The 24,155-nt window shown below is 54.3% G+C and overlaps 1 long non-coding RNA gene across 1 annotated transcript in view; it reads left to right on the forward strand.

Moving 5' to 3' along the window:
- The first annotated feature begins 434 nt into the window (after positions 1–434).
- Positions 435–24,155, forward strand: part of LOC132250422 (uncharacterized) — a 30,001-nt gene continuing 6,280 nt past the window's right edge. Inside the window, exons 1-2 of the long non-coding RNA XR_009462152.1 lie at positions 435–685; positions 14,809–15,137. This is a non-coding gene — a long non-coding RNA (uncharacterized LOC132250422). The remainder of the gene's footprint in view (positions 686–14,808; positions 15,138–24,155) is intronic.

The following is a 24,155-nucleotide window of genomic DNA, read 5'->3' on the forward strand; positions in this document are numbered from 1 at the left end:
GTAGCCCAAGCAGACGACATCTCTGGGTTGGAGCCAGAGGAAATGGGCAATGCTGCTCCGAGAAGGAGGCCTGGGGGCTGGTCTAGAAATAGCAGCGCCAGCAAGCATTTCACTGCTATTCTCCGCGGAGCCGTGGAAGGATGCAGCCATCTATTGGTATCTATTCATGGGTATCGTGCACAAGGCGCAGCGGGTCGCATCAAAAGTGCCTTTACGGGGCTTTCAGAAACCAGCTAAACCCGTCAGCTCTGAAGCAGTTAAAGGCTTTGCTTTGCATTTGCTCAGACACAACCAAACACCAAAGCGTGTTCAGAGAAGCCTGTAGCCAGCAGGTATATTCTGCGTCTTGTTAGGTCTCTCTCAAGTGCTGACGAGGCAGATTTTCACCTGCTCTCTAATTAGGAAGAAAAAAAACGACAACCCTGGAGAACCCCCTTTCATTGCATTTCCCACTGGAGGGGAAACGAATCGAGCTAACGACACGGGGAACTTCGTTTTAAGCCGATTTACTATTATGCACGGATGATTTGCTGACACGGACAAGGTTGCCAATGCACCAGCCTCAGATTTTACCAGGAGGGTGGATTTTATATGTGCAGGGAGTTTTGCGGCTGCATCTGACGGCCAAACTGTGCCGGGAGCTTCCTGCCTACGTAAGCACGGGGAGATGCTCCGTGGATCAGAGGTACGGCTGAGCATCCGCCTGGCACCGTCATGTGTGCTACACGCCTGTCTCTGTAGCTTGAAAATCAAGATTGAGCAGCCCTATCTCTCTCCAGCCTGTCTGTCCCGACAGCTTCTAGGTCCCGGGGGATCGAGACCACTTCTCAAGGGGCTGACAACTTGTTTCCTGGTCCATGCCCACCCGTTGTCCCTTGCTAGGGAGCAGGGACAGATTTCGGCTGTGTCTCCTTACAGCACCTGGTGCAAGGGGGTCCTTAACCTTGCCCCATCGCTGATGCACACTGTGGCCATGGAGGCAATCCCCTCTCCTCCGGGTCCCTCTCTCTTGCTGGGTGGGAAGAAAAGATGTGAGCGTGAATCATGGCTGATGTATGTGTAAATAGTTGGGAAGATAGCCTGAAGTAGGGGGGTGTGCCCCAAAGCTTGCAAAGAACATTTGTTTCCAACTATTTAGGTGGTCGGATAAAACAGATCTCATTTACCCAAAGAGCCTTGCCCAAATGGCTGGGAGGCACTGGGGTGAGTGGATTGGGTTCATTACCATGGTGCTACCGTAGGTAGAGAGGCATGTAGGTTGTATGGGCAGAGAGAGGAGATGATGAGTCTCTCTCCCCCGCAATTCAAGGGGATGGTTGGCACACCTGTGGATATTACCTGAGCGAATTGAAACGAGCCGGCTTGGAAACCAGTGACCTCCATGTGAGCTGTCAGATCTGCCCCGACGGCCACCCAGGCCAAGCTGTGTGCTGCCGAAGCTGCAAAGGTGTCAGCTCCCAAAAGCTAGTCCCGCTCTGTCTACACAAGCTGAAGCCAAGTCTTTTCATGACTGTGGGGTTGACCCAACGTGGGAAATATTTGCAATAATTAGCGAACTCAAAGGGTTCCAAAAAAAGTGAGGTTGGTTGAAAAAAAAAACCTGTTATTGACCCATCCTCTGCCTCCCGCCTGCACCTGGGCAGCTCCTGAAGGGTCTCACATGGTGGTAACCTCCTCCGCCGTCCCCTCTTGCCCACCCTGGCAGCACGGGAGGAGTGGAGGGGACCGGCTCCTGCCCCATGTCTGCCCCTCTACCTGCTCATCCTCCCACAGACGGGGGCTGGGGGGCTTGATCGTAGCAACGTCCAGCTGGAAGGGACCTCACGAGGTCACATCTCAAAGCAGGATCATCCCTGATCAAACCATCCCAGCCCGGTGTCTGTGCAACGGGCTCATGAACACCTCCAGGGATGGAGATCCCCCAACTCCTCCAGGCAGCCTGGTCCGCCCCCGAGCCAGAAAGTTCCTCTTCATTTCCAACCTAAACTTCCTCTCCTGCGGCTTGTGGTGGTTGCTCCTAGTCCTGTCTCTTATGGGCCGTCAATCCCCATCGTCTCTATAGATGCCCTTCAGGGATTTGAAGGCTCCCCTCAGTCTTGTCTTCTCCAGACTCAATCACCCGAGCTCGTTCAGTCTCCTAAGCCTCTCGTTATTTGTGTTGCCCTATCACAGGACTCTGCCCAACCTGCCCACATCCTTCTTGCTGTGCAGCCCAAAACTCAATGCAAGACTCCAGGCCAAATACAGCCGGAGAATCGCTTCCCTTGCTTTGCAAGTGACCCTTGCATTCATACAACCCAGGAAGCTGTTGGCTTTTCTTGCAACGAGAGCGTGCTGCTGGCTCACGCTCACCTCTGATCCTTCTCCGGAGCACGCCGGTCCACTCAACCCTTCCCCAGCCGGTCTCGGTGTGCGCCGGCAACACCCATTGCTGAGCAGCAAGGCAACGGGAGCAGCTTGTCATCGGTGTCATGATGCCAGCAAAGACTTGAGGTCTCAGCTGGCTGGGCCCTCATCAGCAAAGCCAAAATGCTTCTGTGAACATTGGCTTCAGTGCTCGTGGGGTTTTTTAATGATTATTCATTGGTTCATGGCATGCTGTGCACAGGCCTGTTCCCTGCAGCCCTCTCTCCACCTTCAGGGTTTCCAGGACATGGAGACGGCCCAAAGCCCTGACCAGTAATGACAGGCCGCATTGCACTGGAGCAGTCTCCTAATTTGCCCATGCTGCTTGTGGTAGGGAGACAAGGCACGCCTGCCAGGGATGTGTGCTAGGCCAGCCCCTGTCCTTGCTGCCGCTCCGCGGACCCCAGGAGCTTCCCTGGGAAGGGGACTCGCGCCGCGACGCTGGAGCACCGGATGGGCAATATGGAGACCAAAGGATGACCACTTCTCTGCTGTGTGCTCACCGCAAATTGCTATCTGTTTGGGCCTCGGTAGGGTCTCGTGCTCCAGGTTATTCTGCATCACAGCTGGAGGACCAAATGCCGCGGGAACACCAGCTTCGGGGGAGGACGGCAGGGTTTGAGCAGCCCAGAGAGGAGGGAAAGCCGCCACAGCTACCTGGCTATCAGCACCTTTGATGCCACAGCCCCTTCGTGGGAGCCGGTGGGGAAATAGTCCCTGTCCCGTGCGATCTGCGAGAAGCCAGGCATTAGAGGTCCATCATTGTCCCCTTCCAGTGTTGTACCTGAGAACTGGCATGGAGTACAGCAATGGGGAGAGCCATAACCATTTCAGACTGGAAAAAATGACAGGGAGGATAAGACCTGCTTGTGCCCTTCTCTGATTTTCTCCTGGTGCTTTTGGGGGCTTTGCTTTTAATTCAGTCCCATGCACCTAGGAAGCCCCCTTTGAGGGGATCGAATAGGAGATATATCGCTCTAGAGATACCCCGTTCGACGCTGTCCCGCGATAGCATCCACTTCAGGTTCACGAGCTTCACGCCGTGAGATGCAACGCTGCCTTTTTCACCCTTCGGCCACAGCCGAGATCTCCTCCAATGCGGCCATCTGTCCCCAAAAAGGAACAGCTCATACACGGGGCCCGGACACTGGGGATCCATGCCCAGCTCTGCAATTGATTCGGCCTCCAACATCACACCAGCAATTTAACCTCCCTTTTTGGAGGATGGGGCAGGTCACGGAAAACAAAAACCAACAGCGCCGTGGGTCTCACCTGCAGATAAAGCAACTCTTCAAGCAGTGTCTGGGCAGAGAGGGATCGACCCCGTGCACCACCCACAGCAGGACGTCCATGGGACCCAGTCCTCCTTCCCGCACACCCCACACCACCCTAATGTCCGCAGCTCCTCAGACCCTTTGGACGGAGCTAGTTACCCAGGTGCATGGTCTGAAACCCCTCCATGAATACATTTTGGCTGAAGACAAGGAGGAGTTTTCTAAATATCAGAGCAGTTTTCCAATAGACGGCATGGGGACAGCGCGGTTCTGAGAAGGAGCTCGATGTATTTAGGAGCGGGATGAGCGGACGTGCTCACTGCCAATGGGACTGGGATATAAAGTGGGACGGAGACCTCCATCTTAAGTCTGAATCCTTTTCACATGCACGTATAGGGTTGATTTAAGTTGGGCCACGTCTGCATACGTGAGGCTAAGAGAAGCAGTGTGACCACGACCGAGCCACGGGCGAGCAAAGACTGGCCGGTCTCAGGACTTCCCGTCTCAATTAACGAGTCAGGTCAGCATCTTCCAAGATGAGACATATTTGTCGAAGTTTCTGGCCACCTGTCAGCAAGTCCTCGGATTTTAAGATGTAATAAGAGGGCGTCCTTCCACCAGGCTGAATCTGCCCCCGGGCGTCTGTCAGACTCCTGTCCCGCGCTGGATTCAGGCTGCAGACGGGGCTCTGCTTTGAGCATTGGCTTACCTTTCCAAAGGGGCATCCGCCGCTGCGCCTGCAGGCATCCTCCGTGGAGAGCAAAGGGGGGATACATAGCAGAGGGCCCTGAAAAGTAAGTGCCTCGTGCATTTCTGCAAGAACCAGGGTGACGGCATCACGGCAGACACCCACAGTCTCCCAAGGATGCTTTTCTTTCTCCCCTTTCTGGCTGTGATCCAGGCGGCTGGACGATTCATTTGCAAGAACCACAGTGCTACCGGCAGGAGGGCGCACGTGCTTGGGGATTATATTTGCTGCTGGAGGCTGCTGTTCTTCCGCAGTTCTGGGATCTTTGCCACTGGCTTTCCAGGCACGGTACCATCCAGAGCAGGGCTCGGATGTGGCGACCGTAGGCCCGGCTCAGCAACGTGAAAACCACCTCTGTCAGGAAAACCTCGTGTTTTCCTCAATGCGCGAGCAGCGACAGCTCCGCTTCCCCCTGACCGCAGGCAGTGATGTATCCTTCGAGCTGCTCTGTCCCCAGAGACCTGTATGAGCACGCAGATATCCACCCCCCTTCCCAAATCACCTGCCATATGTCCATCTTGCTCTGGAAAGCTCATTACCTCTCCAGCAGCATTTCCCCACATTTTTCATCCGATCGTTCGCACCCGGGGGGGATACAACAAGGATTTCTTTGTTGGCTGAGATACGAAACCAAGGTCTCAGCTACTTAGTCACAAGAGCTGTCCTGGTACTTTATTCAAGAGCATCCTAGCCGGGGGCCAGCTTGGCTAGTACCTTGGCTAGCTGGGGGGAGTATGAGATATGCTGGATGGAGGGGAAGATTACGATTCAGAGAGGCAATTGGAGGGTCGGGTCAAAGGAGTCCCATGGGGTTCAATGGGGACAAGTGCAAAGTCCTGTGCTGAGGAGGGAACAATCCCCTGCACCGGTGCAGGCTGGGGGGACGGGCTGGGCAGCAGCTCTGCAGGAAAGGACCTGGGGGGACAGGGACAAGGAGATGAAAAGGAGCCAGCAGTGTGCCCTTGGTGGCTAACAGCATCCTGGGCTGCATGGGTAGGAGCGCTGCCGGCAGATCGAGGGAGGTGATTCTTCCCCTCTGTTCAGCACTAGGGAGGCCACATCTGGAGTGCTGCATCCAGTTGTGGCCCCCATGACAGAAAGGATGTGGACTCATTGAAGAGAGTCCAATGGAGGGCAATGACAATGGTTGTGGGGCTGGGGGACAGGACTGGTGAGGAGAGGCTGAGGGAAATGGGCTGATTTAGTTTAGAGAAGGGAAGACTGAGGAGGATTTAACAGCAGCCTTCACCTCCCAGCCGGGGGGCTGCAAAGAGGATGGAGCTGGGCTGGTCTCAGTGGGGACAGATGACGGAAGGAGCAATGGGCTCAAGCTGCAGCAAGGGAAGTTGAGGTTGGATATTAGGGAAAACTCTCACCAGGAGGGTGGTGAAGCGCTGGGATGGGTCACCCAGAGAGGGGGAGCAATCTCCGTCCTTGGAGGTTTTGAAGACCCAGGCAGATAAAGCCTTGTCCAGGATGATGTAGTTGGGGCCGATCCTACTTGGAGCAGGGGGTTGGACTGGATGTGACCTCCCAAGGTCCCTTCCACCATCATTGTCTGTTTCTGTGATGCAGGCACTTGCACACACAAACCTAGGTGTGTGACGGGTCATTTCACTACTATCAAGCATCTGTGCCCATGAAACTCCATCCAGCGTGCCAGCGTCGGTGGACGGCAGGTGCTTGTTGGCTCAGAGCAGAGTCCAAGACAACTGGCATTAAATCTGCTTCTGGAGTGGTGTTTTCTTAACAATATTCCCTAATTTACCCTAAGAGCCACCCAGTCCTCATCCATTTATGACCCAAGAGATACGGAGACATTCAGGCCCCAAATGGAGACAGCCCTTGAGCCGAAAGGACTCATCCTGTGAAATGAAAGCAGAGACAGGAGAAAGCCTAAAGATTTTAAGAAAACCCCTTGAGGGGCTGGAAAGGTGCCAAAAAACCCTATGATAATCCTGGCCCTGCTCCAGGTAATAACAGAGGGTCCAAACATCGGGTGGGGGGAGAACAAGGGGTAGGAACGGGCCGCAGGAAGCCCAGCGTCTGCAAAAGGGATCCTCAAGAAAAGGATTCTCGTCTCTCGGGGTCTGCTGGGAGACGGCGGCCAAGAGGCGGTCAGCATGGAGGAAAAGGGAACGGCGAGGCTCTCATGTCCTGAGCTGCTTTTAATTATTTATCGTGCATAAATTAGTAGGTGGAAAAACCTGCCTAGCGAGCTGACGCCCCTCTTCCCCCACCCCACCTCCCTCTCCTGCTCTTTTCTAGTCACCCGTGTTCCCTCTGTCCCTTTGGGGACAGACACACAGCACATCTATTCCAGAGTAATATGACTTGAATCCCAGATCCAAGTGGAGTGGACACACGACGCAGCCTTACCCTCCAACCCAGCGTAAAGATACCCGTGATGAGTAACTGCAATATGCTGATCAATTAAATCATAGAGAAGTAGATCTCCATAGGTCATCGAGTCCAACCTCCTGCCTGGCAAATCAGAAGTCTTTCAATTTGAAAAACAGCTTGTTGTTCAAGAAAGTGCTGGTCATTTGGCTTTGCAGTCTTAATTATACAAGCAAACTGCATGGCCAAAGGGTGTTCTTTTACACTTAATAAAAAGCAACACCTGAAGGTTTCAGCTGAACCTCGTATTAGGGGTTGCGTAGTCGCATGGTGATAGAGCGCTCCCAGCCCTTGAGCTTATCAAAAAATCCTAGCGAGGTGGGGCTGGAAGAGACCTGCAGAGCTCCCATCTAGCGTAACCCCTGCCTGAGGCCCTGGCCAAACCATCGGGTACAAATCCAGTGTCCAACCCCTTAACACAACTACACAGGCAAGCCTAACTCAGCACCAGACATCACACCCAACCTTGCCACGGGAAAAGCAGGGGGACCACGCTGGCCAAAGTCCTACTGCTGTAAAAGGTTGTTAATATACGCTCAAGGGGTTCCAGGTATCATATAGAATCACATTAGTTTAATGCGCATTAAATGGATTTAGGCAGGCATCTACACGTGCAGGCATTAAAACACATTAACACTGCGTGTGGACTGACTTGGGACTAACTTTAATTTGTCCCAAGTCAGTCCACACACACACAGCATTAATGCACTTTAACATGTCTACATGTGTGTTAAAGCACTTGAACTATTTGCACCTAAATTTGATACCTGAATTTGCAGGTATCAAATTTAGGCATGAATAACCTAAATTCACCATTTTTAATGCACATTAAGGGCGCGCAGGGTAGATGCATGCCCTTAATTCACATTAACTTAGGCTAGTGTGCATTAAAGTGTCACGTGTAGATGCGCCCACAGTGTCTGAGCATTTCATGTGGTCACGTTCCCTGCCTCCCATGCTGCTCTCCCCGTTGTATAGATAGGAAAATGTGATGAGCCCCACTGGGAGTCTTGGGCAGATTTGCGTACTGAGCTTGAGTCATTGGCTAGTGCCAACATTTTTGACCCGTCCCTCCTCTCCAGGATGTGGTTCACCCAATAGGAGCAGACTATGGCCTCCATAGCCTGGTTCACATGCCAACAAATATCTTTTGTGAGGAGCACTAGGCTAGATTCAGACCATCCCCAGAAGACCATGGGAGGATCACCGTGTTTGACACCCACTTAATGCTAGCCTCTGTTGTGCATGGGATAATTTGGCCTCAGGGCTTGGTCAGGATAGGGCCCCATCTGGGGAGCTGGCCATCCTCCCAGTGCGACATCTCATGCTGACCCATGGTCTGAGCGGGGACGCTGCACTGCGGGCATCAGAGACTCCATCCAGTCTGACTATTCCTCTACACCAGTGCCACCAGTAGGTCTAGTTTTCAGATCCAAAATGTGGACTGGACCTCATCCCAGGGTACACACTGGGCCAAGACCTTAAGCACTGGAGCAGGTTCCCCAGGGAGGTGGGGGAGTCTCCATCCTTGGAGGATTTGAAGACCCGGGTAGACAAAGCCTTGGCTGGGATGCTGTAGTTGGGGCTGGTCCTGCTTGGAGCAGGGGTTGGACTAGATGTGACCCCCTGAGGTCCCTTCAACCCTCGTTGTCTGTGATTCTCTGGTCCAAAAGGAAAACAAGAGAGGACAAACAGCAAAGGGAAGTGAAGACGGCAGAATGGCAAAGCCATCACAGTGCTTTTTCTTATGCCCTGAACGTGTTACAGACTTCACTTGCACCCTGAAAGATGACCCGGGGACATACACACACCGACGTTTTTTTGTTCCCTCCCGGCTGGATCTGCATCGATTTAGCGTAATCCTTTCTACGTGGCTTCCAGGCCCCAACGCGTCTCTTATTCGGAGCCAGAAGTGGATGGAGCGCCGTATAGTCCACGGATACCCTCCCTCTCGCTTGGGGCCAGTCTTTGCTTTGAAGTGCTACGATGCACCAGGCCAATTTAGTGTTGCTGCGAGCGGTAGCAGGGGCAGAGAGGGGAGGGGGCGCCTTCCTTCCCGGCGCCTGCCACGACCTTGTTTGCTCTGCCCTCTCTGTCAGCTCGGGCAGCTGCAAATGCGGCTGCTCAGACCTCCTCGCTGTCCCGGGCCCTCACGTCCCCTCCTACAGAGGGGATTGCAAGCTGTAGGCTGAATGCATTGCAAACCAGTTCAAAGACAGAGCTTTTCCAGGCTCATTTTACACCACAGCATCTCCCACGTGGATTTATTCCACGTGGGTACCAGCATCCACCCGGTCAGGGTTAGGTCCGTGGTCTCCCAGGAGTCTCCAGGGGCTCCAGACAGCTCGAGGGGGCAATGCCGTGAGATGCCCATCACAGCCCCTCTGTGCCGGCGTTCCCCAAACGGGGCCCTGATGGAGTAGCGGGGCCGCCGCGTGGTGCTGAGTCGTGCACGGACACCGTGTACTGGGAGCGCCGTGTAAAGGGCCGGATGCCACACTCAGGAGGGTGCCGGAAAGCTGCTCCAGAACAAGCCCGTCCGTCTCGCACGCGAGCCACGTCTTGTTCCCAATTACCCGCAGGCCGCAGACATCTATCTTGGGTACCGAGAGAGCTGTCATCGCTGCGGCTCCTCTCCGTCTCGTCCCCCTCGCTGTATCGTGACACCCTCCCCACCCAAGACAAGCTACTCAAGCAAGGGGGAAACTGAGGCACGAGAGGCAATATCTCAGCTGCCAAAGAGCAGGACCAAGATCGAAGCCTGAGTCTCGGGAGCCAAAAGGCTTCGCTTCTTCTTGTTTATCCAAGCACTCTCCCAAAAACCAGCCAAGCTTGTCAGGACAACGCGGAGCTGCTTCTTGACATGGGGGTGGGCTGGTTGGACCGCAGGGCTACACGCCGTCCTGGCTGTCGCTGGAGGCTGGTGCTGGGGGGATGATTATTCAGGACCAGCTCCAGGAAGCCATTAAGAACGCACGTGCGCCTCCGTGTACTCATTAGCTGTCCCCTGCCAGGTTACACACGGAGCAAACCCGTCCGATGGCTGGATCTCAGCAGAAATAAAGGGATAGGTTTGCACCCAAAGCTGCGCACAGGACCTGGGAAGCAACCCCACCTCTGATACCGACTCCCTCTGTAGCCTGGGGAAAGTCCCAAGTGCGGTCTCAGTGATGTCCAAGCGTCAAAACCCTCCTAAACTGCTGTGTCTTTGCAGCCGCAGACCTGCTCTGGCACGTTCCTGGAGCATCGATCCCAAAGCCATTGACACGAGGAGGCCGCAACGGCAAACTCAACCCATGATGCATGAACCGAACTGGGTGTGTGGGCCAGATGTGCCCCACGATGGGAGGGGGAGACAGCGGTACATGTCCGGCACCAGGACGAGACGGCTGGAACGGGAACACCCAGGTGAAATAAGCCCCTGGTAGAGGAGGGTTGGAGACATCCAGGACACAGAGCGAGTCGCATAGCGCAAGCCCCTGACCGCCCCAGACAGCCCTGGCCTGGGCTCCCAGGGCCAGCTGAAGGCCTGCCCGGGATGGAAAAGACCTGGATGACAATTCGGAGGCTGGGGTTTTGCTGGAGATTCACCAGCATCGAAGCTCCTTGGGGCTCAACTCTTCACCCTTGCATGAAGAGCGTTGGATCGAGGACCAAGGTCCTCCTCATCTTCCTCGCCCTGCGCTGGACTCTTTCCAAGCTTTCCGCATCCTTCTTGAGGTGCAAAGCCCAAAAACTGGACACAGGCCTCCCCTCCCCGGTGCCTCAAAGACCTCAGCATGGAAAGCATGCCCCCACCGGCCTTTAATGGTTGGGACGAGGAGTCTGGGATTAAGCCCTCACTCCCAGGTGGCCCTTGTCCATCAGCAGACCGCCGAGAGGCTCATAAAGGATCCCAGCACCTTCACAGCCCTGTTCTACAAGGAGGTGAAGGGACTTGGTCAAGGTCACCCAGGCAGTCAGTGTCAGAGCCCAGATCTCCACTGCTCTCTCCCGGGGGTCGCTATGGCTCTGGTTGCTGGTGTATGCAAGTGCCCGGCCTTCGATTCACACTCCCGGTGTTCCCGGGAGGGGGGACGTTCCCTTCTTTTCCAGCTGAGCATGTGGGGCTTAAAGAGGGACTTCCTCCGGGTCAGTGCAAGAGCCCTCCCTGCACCCCCTAGTCAAAAGAGCAATAGCAATCCTGCCCTGTGTCTATTAGACTCCGTCTCTCACTGCAGGTCTGAGCCGTGTCTGGGTCCTGGGGTCTGGACAGGGAGACTCACATCTGTACAGGATTGCGAAGGAAACCAGGCTGTTGCGACAGGGATGGAAACTTTTGCTCCATCAGAGCTGAGCGCCCGTGCCCGGAGGCAGGGATGCTTCAGAGCCAGCAAAGAAAGCCCAGGCCCATTCATGAGCTCGGTGCCTCGGCCCAAGCCACCGGCAAACGGAAAGTATTTGCACTCGCAGCTGTTCGCAAGTGAACGGGGACGGGGGGAAATGCTGATGACATTTCACTGCCACAATCGGGCCCTCTGTGTAACGTTCTCCACAGCACTTCCAGCAAGCTGGGCTGGGAGCGGAGCCCGGGTCTCAGCTGGAGTTTACCAGGACCTTCGGCTGCCAAGAGGGAAAGGGAAGGAGAGCACAAAGAAGAGGAGGAGGAAGGCAGGGGGTCACTCAGTTCAGCGTTTGCTGGCCGGTCTGTGCGGCTGCTAGGCTGCAGGGCGGAGGAAGGGACGTCTCCAAAGAGATGCTGCCACAACAGTTCCCACCGTTTGCCCTGGCCACGGCGATGTCTTCTTGAAGCTAGCCATGCTTTGGAGACGGAGGCTGGCCGGCATCTGTGCCCAGCCTGCTCTTTGTTCTCCGTCCCAGAGCAGGATGCTCACCGCTCATCTGCATCCGGTGGGCATCCGTGGTGTGTTTGGACTTCATCAGGGGGCTGGCCATGGTGCATTTGGTCCATGGTGTGTTTGGACCACATCAGGGTTGTGTTTGGACCATGGTGTGTTTGGACTACATCAGGGGGCTGGGCATGGTGCATTTGGTCCAAGGTGCTATTTGGACCATGATGTGTTTGGTCCATGGTGTGTTTGGACTACATCAGGGGGCTGGGCATGGTGCGTTTGGTCCATGGTGCTATTTGGACCATGATGTGTTTGGACCACATCAGGGGGCTGGCTATGGTGCATTTGGTCCATGGTGTGTTTGGACCACGTCAGGGGGCTGGCCATGGTACAAGATAAGAGGCTGTGACTTGGATGACTGCACAGTCCGGTGGGTGGCGAATTGGCTGGAGGGTCGCACCCAGAGAGTCGTGGTGGATGGGTCGGTCTCGACCTGGAAGGGTGTGGGCAGTGGGGTCCCGCAGGGCTCGGTCCTTGGACCGATACTCTTTAATGTCTTCGTCAGCGACTTGGACGAGGGAGTGAAATGTACTCTGTCCAAGTTTGCAGATGACACAAAGCTATGGGGAGAAGTGGACACGCCGGAGGGCAGGGAACAGCTGCAGGCAGACCTGGACAGGTTGGACAAGTAGGCAGAAAACAACAGGATGCAGTTCAACAAGGAGAAATGCAAAGTGCTGCACCTAGGGAGGAAAAATGTCCAGCACACCTACAGCCTAGGGAATGACCTGCTGGGTGGCACGGAGGTGGAAAGGGATCTTGGAGTCCTAGTGGACTCCAAGATGAACATGAGTCGGCAGTGTGACGAAGCCATCAGAAAAGCCAATGGCACGTTATCGTGCAACAGCAGATGCATGACGAATAGGTCCAAGGAGGTGATACTTCCCCTGTATCGGGCACTGGTCAGACCGCAGTTGGAGTACTGCGTGCAATTCTGGGCGCCACACTTCAAGAGGGATGCGGATAACCTGGAGAGGGTCCAGAGAAGGGCAACTCGTATGGTCAAGGACCTGCAGACCAAGCCCTACGAGGAGAGACTAGAGAAACTGGACCTTTTCAGCCTCCGCAAGAGAAGGTTGAGAGGCGACCTTGTGGCTGCCTATAAGTTCATCACGGGGGCACAGAAGGGAATTGGTGAGGATTTATTCACCAAGGCGCCCCCGGGGGTTACAAGAAACAATGGCCACAAGCTAGCAGAGAGCAGATTTAGACTGGACATTAGGAAGAACTTCTTCACAGTTCGAGTGGCCAAGGTCTGGAACGGGCTCCCAAGGGAGGTGGTGCTCTCCCCTACCCTGGGGGTCTTCAAGAGGAGGTTAGACGAGTATCTAGCTGGGGTCATCTAGACCCAGCACTCTTTCCTGCCTATGCAGGGGGTCGGACTCGATGATCTACTGAGGTCCCTTCCGACCCTAACATCTATGAATCTATGAATCTATGAATTTGGTCCATGGTGTGCTTGGACTACATCAGGTGCGTTTGGACAGGCCCATAGGGAGTTAAACCTAGTAGCACATGATCAGCCAGAGACATAACATGTGTCTTGACAGAAACCAGGGTGCTCTAGCGTGCAGGGCACTGGGCTGGGAAGCAGGAGACCTGGGTCTGTCCCTCCCCATCTCTCTGTGAGCCCAGCTGAGCGGCTCCATCGCCCGGGGTTTGGATGTGTCTATGTCCCTGTACAGCTCCTCACACAAATGAGGCTCAGATCTGAGCAGAGCCCACTGACGGCCGGGCTAAACTACTCAGACAGGCCAGTAAGGAAATCCCCCCACTCCTGCTCCACACATGCCCACCCACTGGTGAGGCGGTCTGGTCCCGTGGAGGACAGGGGGCATGACGCCTGAGTTCTCGCTCCGCTCTGCCGTTGTCCTTCGGGGAAACTGCAGGACCAGAAGGCATCTCCCATGCCTCGGTTTCCCTAAGTAGGCTGAAATGGGAGCCCTGTGAAGGCACTCGGTGTTTATATGCCGAGGATATGCCTTTAGGATAACACCCACGAGGGGCTTGCCCTTGCCAGGAGGATTTCAAACAGCCCTGTGTCAAGACCTTGTACATACTCATCCTCTGCCGCTCATTTCCATAGGCAGGCTGCAAATGCTGGTCTAGGGGACTTAGAGGCACAACTCCTGCAGAAATGGAGGGAGGGATGGGTCCTGAATATCATGTTAGAAGCCTCCCTGCTAACAGCCTCCCATCACCATCCAAGGAGCGATGTAGCAACATCCCTTCCAGCTGCTTTGGACTGGCCGGCGACCCACCTCCAACAGATTTGGGCACCAGCCTGGAGCTGAGCCTGGATGCAAGATGCTGAATCTTCTCCACAAAGACAAATGTCATCCCATGCAAAAGCAACTATCTATCTATCTATCTATCTATCTATCTATCTATCTATCTATGCATACAGCTGACTGGGCTGAGAGGAAAGGGGAAGGAAAAGACCCATGCATCCTGGTACGTCAAAGCCAAGGGACAATCATTTGTGGTCATTGAGTGCATTAATGACTCTCATGTACCCAAATGAGTCCATTAATGACTCCCACGTACCCATGGCACTGGACTGGAATTCCTAGATATGCACCATGTGTAGGAGTATGCAATAATACTCCTTTATAATATAAATAATATTATATCTTATCATATAATATCATAATATTGATTTTTGACAGCCCCGGTATGACTGGGCTTCTGCAGTAAATTAGATTCAGGATGCAGGGATGGCAGCCTTCACCTCCCTGCAGGGGGGCTGCAAAGAGGATGGAGCTGGACTGTTCTCAGTGGGGACAGATGACAGCACAAGGAGCAATGGGCTCAAGCTGCAGCAAGGAAAGTTGAGGTTGGATATTAGGAAAAACTTTCTTATGAGGAGGGTGGGACAGGTTACATAACGAGAGCACCCAGGGGATGCGAACGCAGGGACACTTAAGGTCATGAGCAGGTAGGGCCAGCAAAGCTTGCACTAGGAAGGACCCTGGGAAAGAGCCCTGTAATCCTCAGACCCAGGAGAACGAGGCCAATTTGGGCCCATGGGTCTCATTTTTGTGTCTTTTTTTTATTTTTTTTATTGTGTTTGCTTCTCATCCCACAGGCTGCAATGTAAAGGAATCTCACGGCTTAGGATAACATGTACTTATACGGCCGGGGCAATTTCCCCTGGAATGCAGAGCGGTGGTTACAAAAGAAATCCAAACAGCGTCGAAGACGGGGCTCGGAGCGGATACGCGGGCAACGGCGACCTGCGTCCTCGTTAGGAAAGAGCCATCGCACGTGCACAGGAACTCAGAGCAACATCACACGGCAAATCCCAGTCTATAATCCCTCCACGATGGGCCCAGACAGATGTGGAAGCCACGGAAGAGAAGCCAAGGACCCAACCGATGTGCTTCGTGGAGCTGTCGCAGTCCCAACAACTGGCCTGTGAGTTATTTACAGCCAGATTTAAGGAGATTCGAGTTCATGCAGGGGATTAAAGCAGGAATCCCTGTAGTCTGGGTGGAAGTGGCCCGGTGGCATTTTCCTGTAAGGCGCGTGCTTATAGTCAATGCTATGCAGAAATCATAGGGCTGGGAGGGAGCTCCGGAGGTCCCATCTAATCCAACCCTGCTTGAGGCAGGATCAGCCCTGTCCAAACCATCCTGTCTGGCCCAGACCAACCTGAGCATGGGGTAAGATTCCTTCCTGTCCCCAAATACAGCATCAGTTTGACCCTGAGACCCTCTAGCCAGGACCCTCCCAGTTTGAGTCCCAGCTGCCGAATCCAGGCTGAGAAGGAAGAGCATTGCCAAGAGCATCACATCCATTCAGGGGTGTTTGCACGCTTGCCAGGCACCCCCGTGTTGGTGGGAGTCCAGGAGACATCCAGCCTACACGGCCCATCGTGTCAAGCACTTGTCATTTTCTCATTCATCCCTTCCTAAATGTCCTGCTGCCACCACCGCGTGCTGCCATGAGCCTGTTCAAGGAAGGCTTTGAATCGCCCTGTCTCCAGCTTGCGAGTCATCTACTCCCTCGTCCGTCTCCCCTTCATATCCTCCACCCTCACTTTGACCTGCGTCTTCCAACACTGGTGCATTTATTCTCCCATTAAGACTGCACCCCAATAGGCAAAACTGGAGACTCTCGTCAATGGCCCATCTTACCCCGTGTCCTGAACCCAACTGTGGCCCATACCTGCTGCCATCATGTTTGCTAACTTATCTCGTATAGGGAGGGAAATGTGTCCATTGCCTGGTGCTGCGTCCAGCTTGAGCTAATTGCCTTGGGGGGCTAATTGCCTGGAGCTATGACTGGCACTCAGCTAATGACTCCAGTTGGCCACTGTCTTCATAGAGCAGTGTGGTGGAGAAGCTGGGCTGGAAGGGACCTCCATTGGTCATCTTGACCAACCCCTTATTTCCATTGCCATCACGCCGGACTCAGGGGCATCGTGCAAAACACAGGCTGTCTCCTGCCTTCCCTCTGTGGTTTAACCACTATGCCAGACTACCTACAGCCAGGCCCATTACCATGTGCCACTTCCAGCTGGCGGGGCTACAAGGTGCGACTATTACTTCCAATTTTAACTATGCATGAGAATGAGACTATGAACCATTGAGACCGTTCCAGTCACAACTCGAAAGCTTAATTAGGATATGCAAAAGCATAAGGATACGTTATTGTATCAATAACGACAATGCGAATGTACCCTCAGGGGACTCTCACCGAGTCCTTTTCATTGAGCTTTGCAGAAGTCCAATTTTCCTTCAGCCTATGCCCAATATTTATAGACACCTGGTTTTAATAGTCTAATAAAGGGTCTCTGATTGGTTTTATTTACATTTCTTTGCTTCACTGAAATTTGTGGAACTGGATTCAACCAGATCTCGTGTGGACTTGGAAGGTGTCCATTCGCTGGGATCCATGTCCTTGGGAAAGCAAAGGGAGGTTTCTTGTCTTCTTCCCCTCCCCATTGTGGGATGCTGTTTCCTTCTGTTGTCATCCCTTCTAATGCTCCTCGTTCATCCCATATTTCTGGCCATTGCTCTGTGGGGTATCTAAGTGGCACTTAGGTGTCTCGATTCCTACCTGTTCATGTCCTTAAGAAACCATTAGTGCACACGCTTGGTAGCATGTCTTAGGAAAGCCGTAGAGACGTAGTGCTGGAAGGGACCTCTGGAGCAGTGAGAAGGAGGATCGTTCACCTGCCTTTTGTATTCATGCTTTTTCAAAAGCTAAATAGATCCTGTCTGGAGACTTAGACGTTGAAGTACCATTTAGGGGCCTAGGAAATGGAGTGGAGTCCGGCCTGTTGAGTCGGGATGGACAGGGGAAAACCAGTGCAGACCTAAGAGGCCATGTGTTATCCCAGGTGTAACTCAGCTGACATCAGGGATGCATTTGGCCCAGTCGACCCTGAAGATGGTTCCTGTTGCACTGCGGCATTTGTCCTAAGAGAGGTAGTAGCAGAACGGACACGAGGAGTCTTGGTGAGGAAAGATGCTACTGACTGAACCCCGGGGTAGGGAGTTGCCTTGTCTTGAATCAGAGATGACATGGAAAGGGCAAGAAGGCACAAGTGATCCCAACGGGGTGCCGAAGTGTGATAGAGTCAAGAATATGAGCTAGCAAGGACGGGGGGAAACGGGGCAAGGTGAGAGCAATGAACTGGTCCAGAAAAGCAGTGAAATCATCACGCATCTACTTTCAGGGCTGTGAGATGTGGAACCGGGAAGCCCGGCATTGCAAATGGTTAACCTGTTGACTTCACCATTGGGTTGGGTTATCCCGATGTAAGTCATCCATGGCAAGAGATACACCCCACAGGTCTTGGGGCTCCTTTTCAATCAACCTTCCCCCATGCTTCAGTCCACGGCTGGAGGAAGGTTTGAGGGCGATTGTCTGGGAAGTAGTTGCTTCCAAAACGTGAGCTGGCAACAGGAGAGAGGTGAGCTTGGATGAATTCTTGGTCATGTCCACATCGCTCGAGATGGCAACCACTACCTTCAGTCACTGGAAGGAGTTTGAGAGATCAGGGGAAATACCACCTCCGAAGATTTCTCCTAGACTAGGCAACCTGGACTAGAGTCAAAGGTCTGATACCCAACATCTGCTGAATTTCTGGGCAGGAACATGGCTGTCTTCTGAGAAGAGAGACATTGTCTATGGGTCTTCGGGTGAATCTGGAGGCTACGTCCAGCCACATTCAGAGACAGCCATCTCCGTAACCTCCCGAGCCCGGGATACGTCATGGATCCGGTATGTCCCCTCCATAGCCTTGAAGGAAGTTGAGTGCCACCATAAAAAGATGACGGTAGAAATGTTGGAGACGGGGCTTCAGGGCCTTGTCCAGCACCGTGGCATGCAAACATGACTGGTAAATCTCATGCTATGGTTTGTATACTGCGGTCTCAAATGTTAGCATAGTCCTATTGAATGGAGTCCTCTTTGGGTGCTTGCACACGTGATGGTGCGCCCCTTCCTCTCCAGCGTCTGCTTCCAGCACCAACAAATAACACCCAAGGCACTTTTCCCCTGAATTTCTTGCAGAGCCAGGGTGTAGCAATCCTGTCAGGAGCCTGTTCTGGTCTAATAGGCATGGAGCTGGGCATCTTCCCTAGGCTGGGAACTGAACTTCAGCCCTAAAAGGACAAAAGAGCTAGGCTCACCCACCCCGCTCTATGCTGATGATGACCCCAACTCGCTTGAAAGCTGCAGATACCAGAGACCAAAGGGTCAAAAGACCATTAATTATTTGAGGTAGTGTTAAGCAGGGGCGCTGGCCAAGATCTTGGCTCTGCCATCTGCCCTCGCCTGCTATCCGCTGCAAGGTCTGCGGTGAGGAAGGACCTTCTTCCTCCTTCATTGCATCCTCAGAGGCCGATTCAAAGGAGATGCATCACAGTTACGTGCCGGCTACGTTGCACAGATGGGTCAAAGCAGCCCTGATCCCTCTTTCCAACCTGCTGCTGCCCATCAGGCAGCCGATACACCTTGCGTGTCAACGCCTGGGATTCTCCCGCTGTCATTCGAACCGTGGTTTCCTCGCTCGGCGATGTCAGATATGAGAGACCTGCTGTCCTTCCAGACATCTTTCTAGCACTGACACAGTTTTTCTGGGGGAAGGAGAAGCGACTCCTGGTCCTCGGCATGCACAGAAGTCTCCCAAGTTGAAAGGTTGCAGCGCGCCAGCATCCAACTATACGGCAAGGAGCAAAGTGGAACCGGACTGGGGCTCTGCACGCGGTGAGCTGCGAGCACTTATATTATCCATTTCCGTGTCGCTCTCCTCTGCTGCCCCAACCCCTTTATACGTCTCTTCCGCCTGTCAGGACTCGTCTTGTAGATGATATGTGCTAAGATCCCCTCCGACCCTAATATCTATGCATCGGGTCCAGCCCCCCGATGATAGTTTGTTATAGTTCATAGGCTCATTCCCATGCACCAGTACAAGCTGGGGATCGACTGGCTGAGCAGCCCCTGCCCGGCCCGTCCCGGTGCATGGAGTTGCTACCCCCTCAGTGCAGGACTTTGCACTCATCGTTGCTGAGCCTCAGGAGATTTCTTTTGCCCCAATCCTCCAGCTTGTTGAGGTCTCTCTGGACCCTCCAGCCCATCTCCGACTCCCCCCAGCTTGGTGCCATCTGCAAACTGGCTGCGGGTGCACCCATCCCATCTCCTAGAGCTTTACAAGGGGCAGGCCAGTCGTGCTGTGAAAGGCAAACACCCCTCCTCCAGTTTAACTCCTGGTCGCCGCAATAAGAGGTTATCTGGCTTCTTCCAATTAGTGGCAAACCATGTGGCACGGCTCCAGGGCCTCCATCTGTTCGTAAGTACATGGGGCCGCACTTTCCTTGACGCAGCTCCTCATTCCCGAGGAAGACCGCGCAGCCGCAGGCCTCTGGCACGAGGGGCACGGGCAACGGCGGATGGGAGGCAATAACAAATAACCCCCCCGGCATGCCCCACCGGGACGACCGCTCACAGAGATGCTGACGGGGCAGTTTCCAGAGCAGAAAGAGCCTCCCCGCCGACGGCGTCTGCTTCTCCGACTTCCCGACAGGATCCCAGCCTCGTGTCACTGTCTGGTGGGGACAAGGAAAGGCCCTCGAGCCCCCCAGCAAGTCTGGAAGCTTGTCCTTTCTTTCCTTTGAGCTCAGCCTTGGTGGCAAGGTCTCCTCCGTGATGCCTCTGGATCAGTCTCGCGGAGACGTGGGGCTGGCAGGGACCTGCGGAGCTCTCATCCAGCCCAGCATCGGTCCTGTGCAAATCATCCATAATCGAAACTGTTAGTCAAACTACCATCAGCCCTGACATGAAGTCAGAAAATCATCGACAATGAGGGTGGAAGGGAGCTCAGGAGTCACATCTGGTCCAACCGCTGCTCCAAGCAGGACCAGCCCCAACTCCATCATCCCAGGCGAGGCTTTGTCTAGTCTGATCATCAAAACCTCCGAGGATGGAGACTGCACCGCCTCTCTGGGCAGCCTGCCCCAGTGTTTTATTACCCCCCTGGTGAGAAAGTTGTTCCTAATCTCCAGCCTCAACTTTTCTTGCAGCAACTTGAGACATGACACAAGGCATCGCACCCGAACCTGCCCCAGGGAAAGCAGAGGGGCCGCAGTGGCTGCTATAAAGGGTTGTTAATATACACTCAAGAGATCCCATGCCCCGCTACAAGAAAGGCAACCCACCCCCAGTCTGCATCAATCTGACCATGGGGTAAAATCCCTTCCTGACCCCAATGCAGCGTCAGTCTGGCCCTGAGCGCAGGGGCAAGACCCTCTATCCAGGACCCTCCGGCTTTACTCAAACAACTAAACTGTGCCCGAAAGGATACACCACTCGCTCCCATTCAACATGTGCCAGATCCCAGACCCTGGGCGGTGTAACCGGCCCCTGCAATGCTCTCAATCTTGTATGTGCTTCTCGGCATATGCTGGGAGTCAATTTAATCCAGCTCCATGACCGAATTAGCAGTAGTGGAAGCAAAGAGGCAGGACATGCCTCCCAGGGATGATCTCCTGTTTGGGAATGAGATCAAAGGATGTTTCATGAGGGTGAATGCACGGTGCCATAGGAGCTAGGGGCTGCTGTCACAGGATTTAGCAGCCACAGGAAGAGTTTGATCCCATTAGGGCACCGAGTTTATTCAGCCCTATTTCACACCAGTCGTCTAGTGTGTTGTGTTAACTAAGACAACCCTGATGCATCCTTCCTTGCCAAAGTAGCATGCATGTATTTTTTAGAGTTGTTGGCAAACTAGATGAATATCTTTATTATTTTACTCCCTTTCTGAATATGGCCAGATCTCCTATTGCTCTCTCTGCTAACGGTTGCAATGGCCAGTGCCACTGTCCCTGCCAATCGGAGCGCCGTACCCTTGCCCGCGTCTACAGGGATTAGTCACCGGGGGAAGGAAAGGGTGAGAACATGCACTAAAGAGGCATGGTTTTCGGCCTAGTTTTGCAACCCACCTGAAAGCTGTTCTCTCCCCATCCCCAGCATGTGTGCCTCAGTTTCCCTAGCTGGAACTGGGAAATAATGGTTTTACTGGGGGCAGACCGGATCCACTCCGAGTTACTGGGGGCGGCTCTAATGGGACCAGGGCTTGTGAGCCTGGGGCAGCTGTTGCATCTGCTTCCTCTTATCCACTGCTCTCAGGTCCAGCAAAACTCCCCTGCGTTAATCATCGTTACTCCGATCAGATGGATCTGCACGTTCCACAAACAGGTGGCAAAATCATTGCCCCCTGCAACCCACCCATCCTGGCTGCTAACCCAGACCCCCCAGCCTGGAGCCCGGCTGTCTTCCCTGCAAACCCACACCCAAACCCGGAGCGGGGCATGCTTCTTGCAATATCAACCAGACCCCCCCTCCACCGCCTCGTCAACTCGGCCTGATCCCACCGGTAACCGGACGCCGCTAAGATACGGTTACGGGGCCAGGAGGCATGCCAAGGCCCGTTCCTGACATCGCTGCTGGTGGAAAGAAGGCAGCGATGAGAGCTGGGTTCGGGGATCCGCCTGGCCGCATCAGCTGCCTGCGCTCGTGAAGGGGGAAAGGCGGCTGGGGGCTGCAATGGAAGCCCCCAGCAATGTTCAGGGCATGTACACGTGGGGACAAAGCCCCGTCTGCACCCTCTGCCCCCAATTCAGCACCAGCTGAGATGCTGTAGGACTCCGGCTCAACTTTAGCAGGGCTGGGGGGAGATGGGAAGGGAGCACGTGTCTCTTGGTGAGATCCCAGTTCAAGTCCCTGTGCTGGCTGGTGCACAGGAGAGTTCACCCCTCGTGATCACGTTTAATCGTGATCTGCCCTTGGGCTGGTTGCAAGAAGGTTGCATGCCTCAGTTTCCCCGACTTCCTTCTCCACGGGGAAAGGTGGGTTTGAGGAGTCCCTGCAAAGTCTCAGTGCTTGTTGCACGAGACAAGATGGACCTCCGGCCTCAACTGGGAATTGAATACTGTATTTCTCGCATACCAGTATGACACACACCCTGGGTTTGAGTCTTTCCTCGGGGGAGAATGGGATTTCCTTCCTCTTCCTGCCTCCGCTCTCTCTTCCCTGCTTCCAGGGCAGGATGCTTGACCGCTACATGGGCTGCCTTGGCTGAGGTGGGGAGGCCATCGGAGCGGTAACAGCCAGCTCCTCCCAGCTCTGGAAGCCGGCATCTGATGTCTTGAGCTTTGCTTTCAAGGTGTCCTTGTAGCATTGCTTCTGGCCACCGTGGGATCTGAAGCCGTTCCTAAGCTGGACTTGTTTTGGGAGCCGAGATCCAGGCATCTGCACGCAAGGTCTAAGCCAGAGAAGTTGGTGCTTGAGGATCACCGATGCCATGCTGGCGGCGCTGGCTTCAGCAAGGATGCTGGTATTTGTATGGTGATTTTCCCGTTGGATGGGGAGGATCATGAGTGATGCCTCTCCAGGCTCTTGAGATGACAACGGTTGATCGCTCATGTTTCACATCCATAGAGGAGAGCGGGGATGATGACTGCATTGTAGACCTGCATCTTGGTGTCTGTGCGTCCATCGCGATCCATAAAGACTACTTAGGCACCAGATCCCGTGCTGGAGCTCCTCATCGAGGTGTGCTCTCTGAGCGAGGTGGCTCCTGAAGTCAGGGAAGTGCTCAACCATCTCCGAGGTCTTTCCCTCCATGGTAATTTGGAGAGTGGGAGGTCACATTCATGGCCTAGATCAGATGGATGAAGCACTTCAACTGTCACTGCTGCTAAAAACTAGACCCAACTCTTCCCTCCATTGGGTGAGGAGAAGGAAAAGACATGGCAGCCAGCTCACAGCATCTCCATGCTTCTATTTTGGGAAGAAAACCAGCTTCCAGGCAATTCTGCATGACTCATTCTTTTTCTAGCAGGGAAAAGTGCCCATGATATGTGAGTTGATCTGGTTGACCCTTCAGTAAAGGGCACCAGGAGGCTCCAAGGACGGATGCAACAACAATCATGAAGCTATGAAACAGGATAATGGAGGGAGCTGCCCGATGCAGCGGGTGTGGGCTCGGGAGACGCGGGAGTCCGAGTCTAAGGAGAGCAAACGGCAACGTGCCGTGGGAGCTGGAAGAAGAAAAGCCCAGCAAGCTTTAAAGGACCGTGCGGGCTGGGCTGGGAAGAGAGAGATGGCTTAATGCTTCGGAGGGAGCAGATACCCTCTGCCTGGGAGGTCTTTGCCCCTGCCAATGCCGTTAGCTGTCTGCCTTGCCCCTAGGAGCATTGGGTGCATTTCTGCCCAACAAGAGGTCACGTCCCTCCCTCCAGAGCTGAGCTGGAAGGCAGCTCTCCGTCGGAGCCGCACGGCCGGGGATTCAGAGCCAGGAGACTGGCTCCGCGGTGCTCAGATACCAGACACGGCCAGGAGGTCCGGAGCAGGGACACCACGACACGGCATCCTGAACCATCAGCCACGGGAGAGGGATGGAGAAGGGGCCCTTTTCCTCTAGAAAACGGAGTTGAAGTCAGTCCAAGATTGGCAGGGACAAGCAGAGACCATCCTCACCACCCCCTGGCAATGCCCGCCACTCGTGTTGCTGGACCTAGCGCAGCTCGAGCTCTGGGCCTCGGTCCAAGGCTGGACGCTGGACGCTGGATCAGGAGCTCTTGGGTATTGAGGGTGAAGGCGTTTGCAAAATTTGCCCCCCAGACCCAGGTTGGGATTTAAACCCCTCCTGAAGCTCAGCACCATCCTGGTCTGGGTCCTTCTTTCCTAAGAGCCTTTCACCTCATTGACTGGGCACAGGACTGGGGAGGAAAGGCCGAGGGAAATGGGCTGATTCAGTCTGCAGAAGGGAAGACCGAGGGGGATTGAATAGCAGCCTTCACCTCCCTGCAGGGGGCTGCAAAGAGGATGGAGCTGGGCTGGTCTCAGTGGGGGCAGATGGCAGGACAAGGAGCAATGGGCTCAAGCTGCAGCAAGGGGAGTGGAGGTTGGATATTAGGAAGA

The sequence above is a fragment of the Alligator mississippiensis genome, chromosome 4, assembly GCF_030867095.1.
Source record: "Alligator mississippiensis isolate rAllMis1 chromosome 4, rAllMis1, whole genome shotgun sequence".
In the NCBI taxonomy this organism is placed as follows: Eukaryota; Metazoa; Chordata; order Crocodylia; family Alligatoridae; genus Alligator; species Alligator mississippiensis.